This window comes from Heterodontus francisci, chromosome 44 (assembly GCF_036365525.1).
Source record: "Heterodontus francisci isolate sHetFra1 chromosome 44, sHetFra1.hap1, whole genome shotgun sequence".
Classification (NCBI taxonomy): Eukaryota; Metazoa; Chordata; class Chondrichthyes; order Heterodontiformes; family Heterodontidae; genus Heterodontus; species Heterodontus francisci.
The window spans coordinates 15373574-15393834 of record NC_090414.1 but is presented as its reverse complement, the minus strand read 5'-3'; the positions used below and the strand labels follow the sequence as shown (position 1 = coordinate 15393834).

General features: G+C 49.9%; 1 protein-coding gene across 1 annotated transcript in view; it reads left to right on the top strand.

Annotated features, from left to right (window-relative positions):
* Positions 1 to 20261, top strand: part of cnih2 (cornichon family AMPA receptor auxiliary protein 2) — a 357163-nt gene that overhangs the window by 174708 nt on the left and 162194 nt on the right. The window lies entirely within an intron of this gene.

The following is a 20261-nucleotide window of genomic DNA, read 5'->3' as shown; positions in this document are numbered from 1 at the left end:
CCATCCCTAATTGGCCTTGAGAAGGTGGTGGTGAGTTGCCTTCTTGAACCGCTGCAGTCCATGTGGTGTGGGTACACCCACAGTGCTGTTAGAAAGGGAGTTCCAGGATTTTGACCCAGCAACCAAGAAGGAACAGCGATATAGTTCCAGGTCAGGATGATGTGTGGCTCGGAGGAGAACTTGCAGGTGGTGGTGCTCCCTTGCATCTGCTGCCCTTGTCCTTCTAGGTGGTTGAGGTCACGGTTTTGAAGGAGCCTTGGTGCATTGCTGCAGTATATCTTATCCGCGGTCACGGCGTGCGGTAAGTCCATTGAAGAGAAGAAGGAGCAGCGGGACCCTAGGAAAGCCTTGCGAAAAGGTGCCCTGAACACCCAAAAATCCACGAATGGCTCCTCGGCCGCAACTTCAAAGCGCCCGCGGGAGATGGCTCGGAGAGCATCTGCAGCGCACTGTCGGCAATGCTGGTACCGGTGCATGAGGATGTCGCTCACCTCCCGAAGGACGCGGAGGAGATTTCCAGGTGTCGATGGTGGGAACTGAGGAAATGGCTTATTACCTGCACCCCCTCTCCCCTCCTTCCCCTTCCCAGCTCCACTCTCTCAGCTCACCACCCCCCCCCCCCTGCACCCCCCTCCCCCCTCACAACCCCTTCCCAGCCCCCCCCTCGCACCATCTTCCCCCTGCACCCCCTTCCCCTGCACCCCCCTTACAGCCCCCTTCCCAGCTCCCCCTCGCACCCCCTTCCCTCCACCCCTCCCCCTCGCATCCCCTCCTCCCACCGGCATCATCCTACACCTGTGTAGGGGCCCTAACAACCCCACTGCCTTGTGGGCGTCTCAGGAGAGACCAAGGCTAAGGGAGTAAACCCTAACAGAAAATCCGGAGCGGAACCCCGTAGGCGGTCATGTGTCACCTTTGGCATGTTTCCGGCAGTTCCTGCAGCCATACTGGTGCCAAACGTCGTGCTCTGCACTCCTTTGGACCCCACCAGAAAGGCCGAGAGGGGGGTTTTGACGATTGGGCAACGCTCAACCTCCATACATTCGCCCAGGCATGCGCCGTGGAGAGGTCACTCCATAGCTGCCTCACAGCGACTGAAACAACACGGAAGGCAGCAGTTACGGGTTATAAGTCCAGCTAAATTGGCGTAGAGATTGGGCGCCACGGGTTGCCTTTGTCGGTGGGAGAGGTCATCGCACCTCACTGGAGACTTAGCAGTTGGCAGGAAAAAAGACAAAAGCGCAAGGAGAGAGCCAACTGTGTAACAGCCCCGACAAACAAATTTTTCTGCAGCACCTGTGGAAGAGCCTGTCACTCTAGAATTGGCCTTTATAGCCACTCCAGGCGCTGCTCCACACACCACTGACCACCTCCAGGCACTTACCCATTGTCTCTCGAGACAAGGAGGCCAAAGAAGAAGAAAGAAGAGATCTTGTAGATGGTACACACTGCTGCCATTTGTGTCGGTGGTGGAGGGAGTGAATGCTTGTGGATGAGGTGCCAATTAAGCAGACTGCTTTGTCCTTGAGGGGTGTTGGTGATGCACCCATCCAGGCATGTGGAGAGTATTCCATCACACTCCTGACTTGTACCTTGTAGATGGTGGACAGGCTTTGGGGAGTCAGGAGGTGATTCCTAGCCTCACTGCAGGATTCCTAGCCTCTGACCTGCATTCTTCCTTTATACCCCGTCCTACCATTTGATTACTGTTAGGGGGTCTGTACACCACTCCCACAAGTGACTTCTTGCCTTTATCATTTCTCATCTTGACCCAAACCACTTCTACATCCTGGTCTCCTGAACTTTGGTCATCCCTGTCTATTGTGCTAATGCCATCATTAATTAACAGAGCTACCCCTCCATCTTTTCCTAGCTTCCAGTCCTTCCTAAATGTCACGTACCCTTCAATATTCAGATCCCAATCTATGTTGTCCTGCATCCATGTCTCTGTAATGGCTATCAGATCATACTTATTTATTTCTATTTGTGCTCTCAGTTCATCTGTTTTGTTTCGAATGCTACGTGCATTCAGATACAGAACCTTTAGTTTTGTCCTTTTATTATTTTTGTAACCGCTAACCTTGTCTGCTGATTTACTCTTAGATTTGTGCGCTCTGTCCCTTCCTGTCACAGTCTGTTTATCATTTCCCATATTAATACCTTTCTCTCTTGCCTTGTCTCTACTCTTTGATTTATCGTATCTTCCCAAATTTGATCCCTTGCCCCCACTATTGAGTTTAAAACCCTCTCTACTTCCCTAGTTATGCGGCTCACTAGAACACCGGCCCCAGCACGGTTCAGGTGTAGACCGTCTCAACGGTACAGCCACCACTTTCCCCAGTACTGGTGCCAGTGCCCCACGAACCGGAACCCACTTCTACCACACCAGTCTTTGAGCCATGCATTTATTTCTCTAATCTTATTTGCTCTACTCCAATTTTCACGTGGCTCAGGTAATAATCCAGAGATTATTACCTTTGAGGTTCTGCTTCTTAATTTGGCGCCTAGTTCCTCATTATGACTACGCAGAACCTCTTTCCTTGTCCTGGCACTTAACAAGGACCACGACGACTGGATCCTCCCCCTCCCACTGTAAGTTCCTCTCCAGCCCTGAGCAGATGTCCTGAACCCTGTCACCGGGCAGGCAACACAGCCGTCTGGACTCTCGCTCTTTGCTGGAGAGAACAGTGACAATCCCCCTCACTATACTGTGCCCTACTACCACTACTTTCCTTTATGCTCCCCCCACTTGAACAGCTTTCTATACTATGGTGCCATGGTCAGTCTGCTCATCCACACTCTCCTGTCCCTGACCACTGACCAAAACAGAAGACCCTATCCTAAGGGATGTGACTTCCTTCTGGAACGAAGTATCCAGGTAACTTTCCCCCCTCCCTGATGCATCGCAATGTCTGCAGCTCGGCCTCCAGCTCAATGACTCTGAGCCAAAGCTCCTCAAGCCGCAGACTCTTACTACAGATGTGGCTGCCATGGATTGCCGCGGCATCCAGGAGCTCCCACATGCTGCAGCCGTGACACATTACCTGTCATGCCATCTATAATGTGGTAAATAAATTAAATTTATTTTTCTTAATTAATTTATCATTTTCCTCCTTACCGAACTCCCTCACTTACCAAACTCCCGGCTTCACACTCTGTGCACTCCAGCAGCACACAGTGCAGCCATGGAGGGATTTGAAAACAAGGATGAGAATTTTAAAATCAATGTATTGCTTGACTGGGAGCCAATGTAGGTCAGCAAGCACAGGAGGTGATGGGTGAACGGGACTTGGTGCGAGTTAGGACGCGGGCAGCAGAGTTTTCTCACACAACACACACACACACACACACTCACACACAACACACACTCACACACAACACACATTCTCCCACACACAACTCACACATACACACTCTCACACACAACACACAATCACGCACACACACACACACACACACATGCACACACACTCACACACAACACACACTCACACACACACACACATAGACACCCACACACATAGACACACACACACATAGACACACACACACATAGACACACACACACTCACACACAACACACAATCACGCACACACACACAACACACACACATGCACACACACTCACACACATGCACACACACACACACACATAGACACACACACTCTCACACACAACACACTCACACACAACACACAATCACGCACACACACACAACACACACTCACACACACATACACACTCAGAAACACACACTCTCATATCCAAATACACTCACATGCACATACAGACACACACACTCATACACACATACACACACACACACACACACACACATCCTCTCACACACACACTCTCATACCCACATACACTCACACGCACACACACACACTCACAAACACACTCTCACACACAACACCCAGAGACACACACACACAAAAATGCAGACACACACACAGACACTCACACACAGGAACTCACAGACACAAACACAGATAAACACACACACGTGTGTGCATACACAAGCAGATGGACGCACACGCAGACACAGGCACACACATATACAGACAAACACACACACTTACACACGCTCACCCACACACACGCGTGCACACACAGATACACACACATTCTCACAAGCGCACACATACACATGCTGACACACACACACTGTTGCACACATGCAGATACACACACAGATGCACACACGCAAACACACATACAAATTCAGACACGCGCAGATGTACACATACGCAGACACACACTCGCATGCAAAAACACACACACGCAAACACATGCAGAACATACTCACATGCATCAGCACACGTGTAGCTGCACCAAAATGTACACACTGAATGAAGTGATCACCAATGTCTGGGATTTGAACGTGAGAGAGAGAGAGAGAGAGAGAGCGAGATAGTAATTGAGGGTAAGTAGGGGCAACAGCAGGGGGAGCAGATTCATAAAACTGACTCTCCACTGGTCGGAGTCATACCGAGCACAAAGGAAGATGGTTGTGGTTGTTGGAGGTCAATCATCTCAGCCCCAAGACATCACTGCAGAAGTTTCTCAGGGTAGTGTCTTGGACCCAACCATCTTCAGCTGCTTTATCAATGACCTTCCCTCCACCATAAGGTCAGAAGTGGGGATGTTCACTGATGATTACACAATGTTCAGCACCTTTCGCGACTCCTCTGATACTGAAGCAGTCCGTGTAGAAATGCAGCAAGACCTGGACAATATCCAGGCTTGGGCTGATAAGTGGCAAGTAACATTCGCGCCACACAAGTGCCAGGCAATGACCATCTCCAACAAGAGAGAATCTAACCATTTCCCTTGGCATTACCATCGCTGAATCCCCCACTATCAACATCCTAGGGGCTACCATTGACCAGAAACTGAACTGGAGTAGCCATATAAATGGCTACAAGAGCAGGTCAGAGGCGAGGAATCCTGTAGCAAGTAACTCACCTCCTACCTCCCCAAAGCCTGTCCACCATCTACAAGGCACAAGTCAGGAGTGTGATGGAATACTCTCCACTTGGCTGGATGGGTGCAGCTCCAACAACACTCAAGAAGCTTGACACCATCCAGGACAAAGCAGCCTGCTTGATTGGCACCCTATCTACAAACATTCACTCCCTCTACCACTGACGCACAGTGGCAGCAGTGTGTACCATCTACAAGATGCACTGCAGCAACTCGCCAAGGCTCCTGAGACAGCACCTTCCATACCTGCGACCTCTACCACCGAGAAGGGCAGCAGACGCATGGGAACACCACCACCTGCAAGTTCCCCTCAAAGTCACACACCATCCTGACTTGGAACTATATCGGCCGTTCGTTCACTGTCGCTGGGTCAAACTCCTGGAATTCCCTTCCTAACAGCACTGTGGGTGTACCTACCCCATATGGACTGCAGCGGTTCAAGAAGGCAGCTCACCACCACCTTCTCAAGGGCAATTAGGGATGGGTAATAAATATTGGCTTGGCCAGTGACACTGACATCCTATTAATGAATGAAAAAAAACAAATTCATGCAGGTAAGCAATTTTGTCTGTCTGTGTGAGGTGCTGGAACTGCCAACACTGCCATCCTGGTCTCCACTGCTATCCTCACTCACCACAGAGTGATTCAGCACTGAGACAGGCCCTTCGGCCCACCAAGTCTGTGCCAACCAACAACCACTCATTTATACTAATTCTACATTAATCCCATATTCTCTACCACATTCCCATCATTCTCCTACCACCGACCTACACTAGGGGCAATTTACAACGGCCAATTTACCTATCAACCCGCAAGTCTTTGGCTGTGGGAGGAAACCAGAGCACCCGGCGAAAACCCACGCGGTCACAGGGAGAACTTGCAAACTCCGCACAGGCAGTACCCAGAACTGAACCTGGGTCGCTGGAGTTGTGAGGCTGCGGTGCTAACCACTGCACCACCCTCAATCACACTGCCACCCTCACTCACAATAGCACCCTCACTCACAATACCACCCTCACTCACACTATCACCCTCAATCACACTGCCACCCTCACTCACAATACCACCCTCAATCACACTGCCACCCTCACTCACACTGCCACCCTCAATCACACTACCACCCTCAATCACACTGCCACCCTCACTTACAATTAGCACCCTCACTCACACTGCCACCCTCACTCACACTGTCACCCTCACTCACACTGCCTTCCTCACTCACCACTGCCATCCTAAATCACACTGTCACCCTCACTCACAATACCACCCTCACTCACAATAACACCCTCAATCACTCTGTCACCCTCACTCACACTGCCTTCCTCACTCACCACTGCCATCCTAAATCACACTGTCACCCTCACTCACAATACCACCCTCACTCACAATAACACCCTCAATCACTCTGTCACCCTCACTCACACTGCCTGCCTCACTCACACTGCCATCCTCAATCACACTGTCACCTTCACTCACACTACCACCCCCAATCACACTATCATCATCAATCACACTACCAGCCCCAATCACAAGACCATCCCCAATCACATTACCACCCCCAATCACACTACACCCCCAATCACACTACCATCCCCAATCACACTACCACCCCCAATCACACTACCATCCCCAATCACACTACCACCCCCAATCACACTACCACCCCCAATCACACTACCATCCCCAATCACACTACCATCATCAATCACACTACCACACCCAATCACACTACCATCATCAATCACACTACCACCCCCAATCACAAGACCATCCCCAATCACACTACCACCCCCAATCACACTACACCCCCAATCACACTACCATCCCCAATCACACTACCATCATCAATCACACTACCACACCCAATCACACTACCATCATCAATCACACTACCACCCCCAATCACACTACCATCCCCAATCACACTACCATCCCCAATCACACTACCATCATCACTCACACTACCACCCCCAATCACACTACCATCCCCAATCACACTACCATCATCAATCACACTACCATCATCTCTCACACTACCACCCCCAATCACACTACCATCATCTCTCACACTACCACCCCCAATCACACTACCACCCCCAATCACACTACCATCATCACTCACACTACCATCCCCAATCACACTACATCCCCAATCACACTACCATCATCACTCACAATACCACCCCCAATCACACTACCACCCCCAATCACACTACGACCCCCAATCACACTACCATTCCCAATCACACTACATCCCCAATCACACTACCATCATCACTCACAATACCACCCCCAATCACACTACCATCCCCAATCACACTACGACCCCCAATCACACTACGACCCCCAATCACACTACCACCCCCAATCACACTACCACCACAAATCACACTACCATCATCACTCACACTACCACCCCCAATCAGACTACGACCCCCAATCACACTACCATCCCCAATCACACTACCACCCCCAATCAGACTACGACCCCCAATCACACTACCACCCCCAATCACACTACCACCCCCAATCACACTACGACCCCCAATCACACTACCATCCCCAATCACACTACCACCCCCAATCACACTACCACCCCCAATCACACTACCATTATCAATCACACTACCATCCCCAATCACACTACCATCCCCAATCACACTACCAACCCCAATCACACTACCACCCCCAATCACACTACCACCCCCAATCACACTACCATCCCCAATCACACTACCACCCCCAATCACACTACCACCCCCAATCACACTACGACCCCCAATCACACTACCATCCCCAATCACACTACCACCCCCAATCACACTACCATTATCAATCACACTACGATCCCCAATCACACTACCATCCCCAATCACACTACCAACCCCAATCACACTACCAACCCCAATCACACTACCACCCCCAATCACACTACCATCCCCAATCACACTACCATCCCCAATCACACTACCACCCCCAATCACACTACCATCCCCAATCACACTACCATCCCCAATCACACTACCATCCCCAATCACACTACCATCATCACTCACACTACCACCCCCAATCACACTACCACCCCCAATCACACTACGACCCCCAATCACACTACCATCCCCAATCACACTACCATCCCCAATCACACTACCACCCCCAATCACACTACGACCCCCAATCACACTAACATCATCAATCACACTACCACCCCCAATCACACTACAACCCCCAATCACACTACCACCCCCAATCACACTACCATCCCCAATCACACTACCATCATCAATCACACTACCATCCCCAATCACACTACCGTCCCCAATCACACTACCATCATCACTCACACTACCACCCCCAATCACACTACCATCCCCAATCACACTACATCCCCAATCACACTACCATCATCACTCACACTACCACCCCCAATCACACTACCACCCCCAATCACACTACGACCCCCAATCACACTACCATCCCCAATCACACTACCATCCCCAATCACACTACCACCCCCAATCACACTACGACCCCCAATCACACTAACATCATCAATCACACTACCACCCCCAATCACACTACAACCCCCAATCACACTACCACCCCCAATCACACTACCATCCCCAATCACACTACCATCATCAATCACACTACCATCCCCAATCACACTACCATCCCCAATCACACTACCATCATCACTCACACTACCATCCCCAATCACACTACCATCATCACTCACACTACCACCCCCAATCACACTACAACCCCCAATCACACTACCACCCCCAATCACACTACCATCCCCAATCACACTACCATCATCAATCACACTACCATCCCCAATCACACTACCATCCCCAATCACACTACCATCATCACTCACACTACCATCCCCAATCACACTACCATCATCAATCACACTACCATCCCCAATCACACTACCATCCCCAATCACACTACCATCATCACTCACACTACCACCCCCAATCACACTACCACCCCCAATCAAACTACCACCCCCAATCACACTACCACCCCCAATCACACTACCATCCCCAATCACACTACCATCATCAATCACACTACCATCCCCAATCACACTAACATCATCAATCACACTAACATCATCACTCACACTACCACCCCCAATCACACTACCATCATCACTCACACTACCACACCCAATCACACTAACATCATCAATCACACTACCATCCCCAATCACACTACCATCCCCAATCACACTACCACCCCCAATCACACTACCACCCCCAATCACACTACCACCCCCAATCACACTACCATCATCACTCACACTACCACACCCAATCACACTAACATCATCAATCACACTACCATCCCCAATCACACTACCACCCCCAATCACACTACCATCCCCAATCACACTACCATCCCCAATCACACTACCACCCCCAATCACACTACCATCATCACTCACACTACCACCCCCAATCACACTACCATCATCACTCACACTACCACCCCCAATCACACTACCACCCCCAATCAAACTACCACCCCCAATCACACTACCATCATCACTCACACTACCACCCCCAATCACACTACCACCCCCAATCACACTACCATCCCCAATCACACTACGACCCCCAATCACACTACCATCCCCAATCACACTACCATCCCCAATCACACTACCACCCCCAATCAAACTACCACCCCCAATCACACTACCACCCCCAATCACACTACCATCCCCAATCACACTACCACCCCCAATCACACTACCATCATCACTCACACTACCACCCCCAATCACACTACCATCCCCAATCACACTACGACCCCCAATCACACTACCATCATCAATCACACTACCACCCCCAATCAAACTACCACCCCCAATCACACTACCACCCCCAATCACACTACCACCCCCAATCACACTACCACCCCCAATCACACTACCATCATCAATCACACTACCATCCCCAATCACACTACCATCCCCAATCACACTACCATCATCAATCACACTACCATCCCCAATCACACTACCATCCCCAATCACACTACCATCATCACTCACACTACCACCCCCAATCACACTACCATCCCCAATCACACTACGACCCCCAATCACACTACCATCCCCAATCACACTACCATCCCCAATCACACTACCACCCCCAATCACACTACCACCCCCAATCACACTACCATCATCACTCACACTACCACCCCCAATCACACTACCATCCCCAATCACACTACCACCCCCAATCACACTACCATCCCCAATCACACTACCATCCCCAATCACACTACCACCCCCAATCAAACTACCACCCCCAATCACACTACCACCCCCAATCACACTACCATCATCACTCACACTACCACCCCCAATCACACTACCACCCCCAATCACACTACCACCCCCAATCACACTACCATCATCACTCACACTACCACCCCCAATCACACTACCACCCCCAATCACACTACCATCATCACTCACACTACCACCCCCAATCACACTACCATCCCCAATCACACTACCTATGCCAATCACACTACCATCATCACTCACACTACCACCCCCAATCACACTACCATCCCCAATCACACTACGACCCCCAATCACACTACCATCCCCAATCAAACTACCACCCCCAATCACACTATCATCATCAATCACACTACCATCCCCAATCACACTACCATCCCCAATCACACTACCATCATCAATCACACTACCATCCCCAATCACACTACCATCCCCAATGACACTACCATCATCAATCACACTACCATCCCCAATCACACTACCACCCCCAATCACACTACCATCATCAATCACACTACCATCCCCAATCACACTACCATCCCCAATCACACTACCATCATCAATCACACTACCATCCCCAATCACACTACCATCCCCAATGACACTACCATCATCAATCACACTACCATCCCCAATCACACTAACATCATCAATCACACTACCATCCCCAATCACACTACGACCCCCAATCACACTAACATCATCAATCACACTACCATCCCCAATCACACTACGACCCCCAATCACACTAACATCATCAATCACACTACCACCCCCAATCACACTACCACCCCCAATCACACTAACATCATCAATCACACTACCATCCCCAATCACACTAACATCATCAATCACACTACCACCCCCAATCACACTACCATCCCCAATGACACTACCATCATCAATCACACTACCATCCCCAATCACACTACCATCCCCAATGACACTACCATCATCAATCACACTACGACCCCCAATCACACTAACATCATCAATCACACTACCATCCCCAATCACACTACGACCCCCAATCACACTACCATCATCAATCACACTACCATCCCCAATCACACTACGACTCCCAATCACACTAACATCATCAATCACACTACCACCCCCAATCACACTACCACCCCCAATCACACTACCATCCCCAATCACACTACCATCATCACTCACACTACCACCCCCAATCACACTACCACCCCCAATCACACTACCACCCCCAATCACACTACCGTCCCCAATCACACTACATCCCCAATCACACTACCATCATCATTCACACTACCACCCCCAATCACACTATCATCCCCAATCACACTACCATCCCCATTCACACTACCATCATCAATCACACTACCACCCCCAATCACACTACCACCCCCAATCACACTACCATCCCAATTAACACTACCATCATCACTCACACTACCACCCCCAATCACACTACCACCCCCAATCACACTACCATCCCCAATCACACTACCACCCCCAATCACACTACCACCCCCAATCACACTACCAGCCCCATTCACACTACCACCCCCAATCACACTACCACTCCCAATCACACTATCATCCCCAATCACACTACCATCCCCATTCACACTACCATCATCAATCACACTACCACCCCTAATCACACTACCACCCCCAATCACACTACCAGCCCCATTCACACTACCACCCCCAATCACACTACCACTCCCAATCACACTATCATCCACAATCACACTACCATCCCCATTCACACTACCATCATCAATCACACTACCATCCCCAATCACACTACCACCCCCAATCACACTACCATCCCCATTCACACTACCATCCCCAATCACACTACCACCCCCAATCACACTACCAGCCCCATTCACACTACCACCCCCAATCACACTACCACCCCCATTCACACTACCATCATCAATCACACTACCACCCCCAATCACACTGCCACCCCCAATCACACTATCATCCCCAATCACCCTACCATACCCATTCACACTACCATACCCATTCACACTACCATCATCAATCACACTACCACCCCCAATCACACTACCACCCCCAATCACACTACCACCCCCAATCACACTGCCACCCCCAATCACACTGCCACCCCCAATCACACTACCATCCCCAATCACACTACCATCCCCATTCACACTACCATCATCAATCACACTACCACCCCCAATCACACTACCACCACCAATCACACTACCATCCCCAATCACACTACCACCCCCAATCACACTACCATCCCCAATCACACTACCACCCCCAATCACACTACCATCATCAATCACACTACCATCATCAATCACACTACCACCCCCAATCACACTACCACCCCCAATCACACTACCATTATCAATCACACTACCACCCCCAATCACACTACCACCCCCAATCACACTACCATCCCCAATCACACTACCATCATCACTCACACTACCACCCCCAATCACACTACCACCCCCAATCACACTACCATCATCAATCACACTACCATCCCCAATCACACTACCATCCCCAATCACACTACCACCCCCAATCACACTACCACCCCCAATCACACTACCATCATCACTCACACTACCACCCCCAATCAGACTACGACCCCCAATCAGACTACCACCCCCAATCACACTACCATCCCCAATCACACTACCACCCCCAATCACACTACCACCCCCAATCACACTACCACCCCCAATCACACTACCATCCCCAATCACACTACCATCCCCAATCACACTACCATCCCCAATCACACTACCAACCCCAATCACACTACCACCCCCAATCACACTACCATCCCCAATCACACTACCATCATCACTCACAATACCACCCCCAATCACACTACCATCCCCAATCACACTACCATCCCCAATAACACTACATCCCCAATCACACTACCATCATCACTCACACTACCACCCCCAATCACACTACCACCCCCAATCACACTACGACCCCCAATCACACTACCATCCCCAATCACACTACCACCCCCAATCACACTACGACCCCCAATCACACTAACATCATCAATCACACTACCACCCCCAATCACACTACAACCCCCAATCACACTACCACCCCCAATCACACTACCATCATCAATCACACTACCATCCCCAATCACACTACCATCATCACTCACACTACCACCCCCAATCACACTACCATCCCCAATCACACTACCATCCCCAATAACACTACATCCCCAATCACACTACCATCATCACTCACACTACCACCCCCAATCACACTACCACCCCCAATCACACTACGACCCCCAATCACACTACCATCCCCAATCACACTACCACCCCCAATCACACTACGACCCCCAATCACACTAACATCATCAATGACACTACCACCCCCAATCACACTACAACCCCCAATCACACTACCACCCCCAATCACACTACCATCATCAATCACACTACCATCCCCAATCACACTACCATCCCCAATCACACTACCACCCCCAATCAAACTACCACCCCCAATCACACTACCACCCCCAATCACACTACCATCCCCAATCACACTACCATCATCAATCACACTACCATCCCCAATCACACTAACATCATCAATCACACTAACATCATCAATCAAACTACCATCCCCAATCACACTACCACCCCCAATCACACTAACATCATCAATCACACTAACATCATCAATCAAACTACCATCCCCAATCACACTACCACCCCCAATCACACTAACATCATCAATCACACTAACATCATCAATCAAACTACCATCCCCAATCACACTAACATCATCAATCACACTAACATCATCAATCAAACTACCATCCCCAATCACACTACCACCCCCAATCACACTAACATCATCAATCAAACTACCATCCCCAATCACACTAACATCATCAATCAAACTACCATCCCCAATCACACTACCATCATCAATCACACTACCATCCCCAATCACACTAACATCATCAATCACACTAACATCATCAATCAAACTACCATCCCCAATCACACTACCACCCCCAATCACACTAACATCATCAATCACACTAACATCATCAATCAAACTACCATCCCCAATCACACTACCACCCCCAATCACACTACCATCCCCAATCACACTAACATCATCAATCACACTAACATCATCAATCAAACTACCATCCCCAATCACACTACCACCCCCAATCACACTACCATCCCCAATCACACTACCATCATCTCTCACACTACCACCCCCAATCACACTACCATCCCCAATCACACTACCATCATCACTCACACTACCACCCCCAATCACACTACCATCCCCAATCACACTACCATCATCACTCACACTACCACCCCCAATCACACTATCATCCCCAATCACACTACCATCCCCATTCACACTACCATCATCAATCACACTACCACCCCCAATCACACTACCACCCCCAATCACACTACCATCCCCATTCACACTACCACCCCCAATCACACTACCACCCCCAATCACACTACCATCCCCAATCACACTACCACCCCCAATCACACTACCACCCCCAATCACACTACCATCCCCATTCACACTACCATCATCAATCACACTACCACCCACAATCACACTACCACTCCCAATCACACTATCATCCCCAATCACACTACCATCCCCATTCACACTACCACCCCCAATCACACTACCACCCCCAATCACACTACCACCCCCAATCACACTACCACCCCCAATCACACTATCATCCCCAATCACACTACCATCCCCATTCACACTACCACCCCCAATCACACTACCACCCCCAATCACACTACCATCCCAATCACACTACCACCCCCAATCACACTACCATCCCCAATCACACTACCACCCCCAATCACACTATCAGCCCCAATCACACTACCACCCCCAATCACACTACCATCATCTCTCACACTACCACCCCCAATCACACTACCACCCCCAATCACACTACCACCCCCAATCACACTACCATCATCTCTCACACTACCACCCCCAATCACACTACCATCCCCAATCACACTACCACCCCCAATCACACTACCATCCCCAATCACACTACCATCATCAATCACACTACCACCCCCAATCACACTACCACCCCCAATCACACTACCATCATCACTCACACTACCACCCCCAATCACACTACCATCATCACTCACACTACCACCCCCAATCACACTACCACCCCCAATCACACTACCACCCCCAATCACACGACCATCATCACTCACACTACCATCATCGCTCACACTACCACCCCCAATCACACTACCACCCCCAATCACACTACCATCATCACTCACACTACCACCCCCAATCACACTACCATCCCCAATCACACTACCATCCCCAATCACACTACCATCATCACTCACACTACCACCCCCAATCACACTACCATCCCCAATCACACTACGACCCCCAATCAGACTACCACCCCCAATCAAACTACCACCCCCAATCACACTACCACCCCCAATCACACTACCATCCCCAATCACACTACCACCCCCAATCACACTACCATCATCAATCACACTACCACCCCCAATCACACTACCATCATCACTCACACTACCATCATCACTCACACTGCCACCCCCAATCACACTACCACCCCCAATCACACTACCATCATCACTCACACTACCACCCCCAATCACACTACCATCCCCAATCACACTACCATCATCACTCACACTACCACCCCCAATCACACTACCATCCCCAATCACACTACGACCCCCAATCACACTACCATCCCCAATCACACTACCATCCCCAATCACACTACCATCATCAATCACACTACCATCCCCAATCACACTACGACCCCCAATCACACTACCATCCCCAATCACACTACCATCCCCAATCACACTACCATCATCAATCACACTACCATCCCCAATCACACTACGACCCCCAATCACACTAGCATCATCAATCACACTACCATCCCCAATCACACTACGACCCCCAATCACACTAACATCATCAATCACACTACCACCCCCAATCACACTACCACCCCCAATCACACTAACATCATCAATCACACTACCATCCCCAATCACACTAACATCATCAATCACACTACCACCCCCAATCACACTACCATCCCCAATGACACTACCATCATCAATCACACTACCATCCCCAATCACACTAACATCATCAATCACACTACCATCCCCAATCACACTACGACCCCCAATCACACTAACATCATCAATCACACTACCATCCCCAATCACACTACGACCCCCAATCACACTACCATCATCAATCACACTACCATCCCCAATCACACTACGACCCCCAATCACACTAACATCATCAATCACACTACCACCCCCAATCACACTACCACCCCCAATCACACTACCATCCCCAATCACACTACCATCATCACTCACACTACCACCCCCAATCACACTAACACCCCCAATCACACTACCGTCCCCAATCACACTACATCCCCAATCACACTACCATCATCACTCACACTACCACCCCCAATCACACTACCACCCCCAATCACACTACCACCCCCAATCACACTATCATCCCCAATCACACTACCATCCCCATTCACACTACCATCATCAATCACACTACCACCCCCAATCACACTACCACCCCCAATCACACTACCATCCCAATTAACACTACCATCATCACTCACACTACCACCCCCAATCACACTACCACCCCCAATCACACTACCATCCCCAATCACACTACCACCCCCAATCACACTACCACCCCCAATCACACTACCAGCCCCATTCACACTACCACCCCCAATCACACTACCACTCCCAATCACACTATCATCCCCAATCACACTACCATCCCCATTCACACTACCATCATCAATCACACTACCACCCCCAATCACACTACCACCCCCAATCACACTACCAGCCCCATTCACACTACCACCCCCAATCACACTACCACTCCCAATCACACTATCATCCCCAATCACACTACCATCCCCAATCACACTACCATCATCAATCACACTACCATCCCCAATCACACTACCACCCCCAATCACACTACCATCCCCATTCACACTACCATCCCCAATCACACTACCACCCCCAATCACACTACCAGCCCCATTCACACTACCACCCCCAATCACACTACCACCCCCATTCACACTACCATCATCAATCACACTACCACCCCCAATCACACTGCCACCCCCAATCACACTATCATCCCCAATCACACTACCATACCCATTCACACTACCATACCCATTCACACTACCATCATCAATTACACTACCACCCCCAATCACACTGCCACCCCCAAAAACACTACCACCCCCAATCACACTACCACCCCCAATCACACTGCCACCCCCAATCACACTATCATCCCCAATCACACTACCATACCCATTCACACTACCATACCCATTCACACTACCATCATCAATCACACTACCACCCCCAATCACACTGCCACCCCCAATCACACTACCACCCCCAATCACACTACCACCCCCAATCACACTGCCACCCCCAATCACACTACCATCCCCAATCACACTACCATCCCCATTCACACTACCATCATCAATCACACTACCACCCCCAATCACACTACCACCACCAATCACACTACCTTCCCCAATCACACTACCACCCCCAAACACACTACCATCCCCAATCACACTACCACCCCCAATCACACTACCATCATCAATCACACTACCATCATCAATCACACTACCACCCCCAATCACACTACCATCCCCAATCACACTACCACCCCCATTCACACTACCATCATCAATCACACTACCACCCCCAATCACACTACCATCCCCAATCACACTACCATCCCCAATCACACTACCACCCCCAATCACACTACCATCCCCAATCACACTACCACCCCCAATCACACTGCCATCCCCAATCACACTACCATCCCCAATCACACTACCACCCCCAATCACACTACCATCCCCAATCACACTACCACCCCCATTCACACTACCATCATCAATCACACTACCACCCCCAATCACACTACCACCCCCAATCACACTACCATTATCAATCACACTACCATCCCCAATCACACTACCATCCCCAATCACACTACCACCCCCAATCACACTACCATCCCCAATCACACTACCATCATCACTCACACTACCACCCCCAATCACACTACCACCCCCAATCACACTACCATCATCAATCACACTACCATCCCTAATCACACTACCATCCCCAATCACACTACGACCCCCAATCACACTACGACCCCCAATCACACTACGACCCCCAATCACACTACCACCACAAATCACACTACCATCATCACTCACACTACCACCCCCAATCAGACTACGACCCCCAATCACACTACCATCCCCAATCACACTACCATCATCAATCACACTACCATCATCAATCACACTACCACCCCCAATCACACTACGACCCCCAATCACACTACCATCCCCAATCACACTACCACCCCCAATCACACTACGACCCCCAATCACACTACCATCATCACTCACACTACCATCCCCAATCACACTACCATCCCCAATCACACTACCATCCCCAATCACACTACCATCCCCAATAACACTACATCCCCAATCACACTACCATCATCACTCACACTACCACCCCCAATCACACTACCACCCCCAATCACACTACGACCCCCAATCACACTACCATCCCCAATCACACTACCACCCCCAATCACACTACGACCCCCAATCACACTAACATCATCAATCACACTACCACCCCCAATCACACTACAACCCCCAATCACACTACCATCCCCAATCACACTACCATCCCCAATCACACTACCACCCCCAATCAAACTACCACCCCCAATCACACTACCACCCCCAATCACACTACCACCCCCAATCACACTACCATCCCCAATCACACTACCATCCCCAATCACACTACCACCCCCAATCAAACTACCACCCCCAATCACACTACCACCCCCAATCACACTACCATCCCCAATCACACTACCATCATCAATCACACTACCATCCCCAATCACACTAACATCATCAATCACACTAACATCATCACTCACACTACCACCCCCAATCACACTACCATCCCCAATCACACTACCATCCCCAATCACACTACCACCCCCAATCAAACTACCACCCCCAATCACACTACCACCCCCAATCACACTACCATCCCCAATCACACTACCATCATCAATCACACTACCATCCCCAATCACACTAACATCATCAATCACACTAACATCATCAATCACACTACCATCCCCAATCACACTACGACCCCCAATCACACTAACATCATCAATCACACTACCACCCCCAATCACACTACCACCCCCAATCACACTACCATCCCCAATCACACTACCATCATCAATCACACTACCATCCCCAATCACACTACCACCCCCAATCACACTACCATCCCCAATCACACTACCATCATCACTCACACTACCACCCCCAATCACACTACCATCCCCAATCACACTACCATCATCACTAACACTACCGCCCCCAATCACACTACCATCCCCAATCACACTACCATCATCACTCACACTACCACCCCCAATCACACTATCATCCCCAATCACACTACCATCCCCATTCACACTACCATCATCAATCACACTACCACCCCCAATCACACTACCACCCCCAATCACACTACCATCCCCATTCACACTACCACCCCCAATCACACTACCACCCCCAATCACACTACCATCCCCAATCACACTACCACCCCAATCACACTACCACCCCCAATCACACTACCATCCCCATTCACACTACCATCATCAATCACACTACCACCCACAATCACA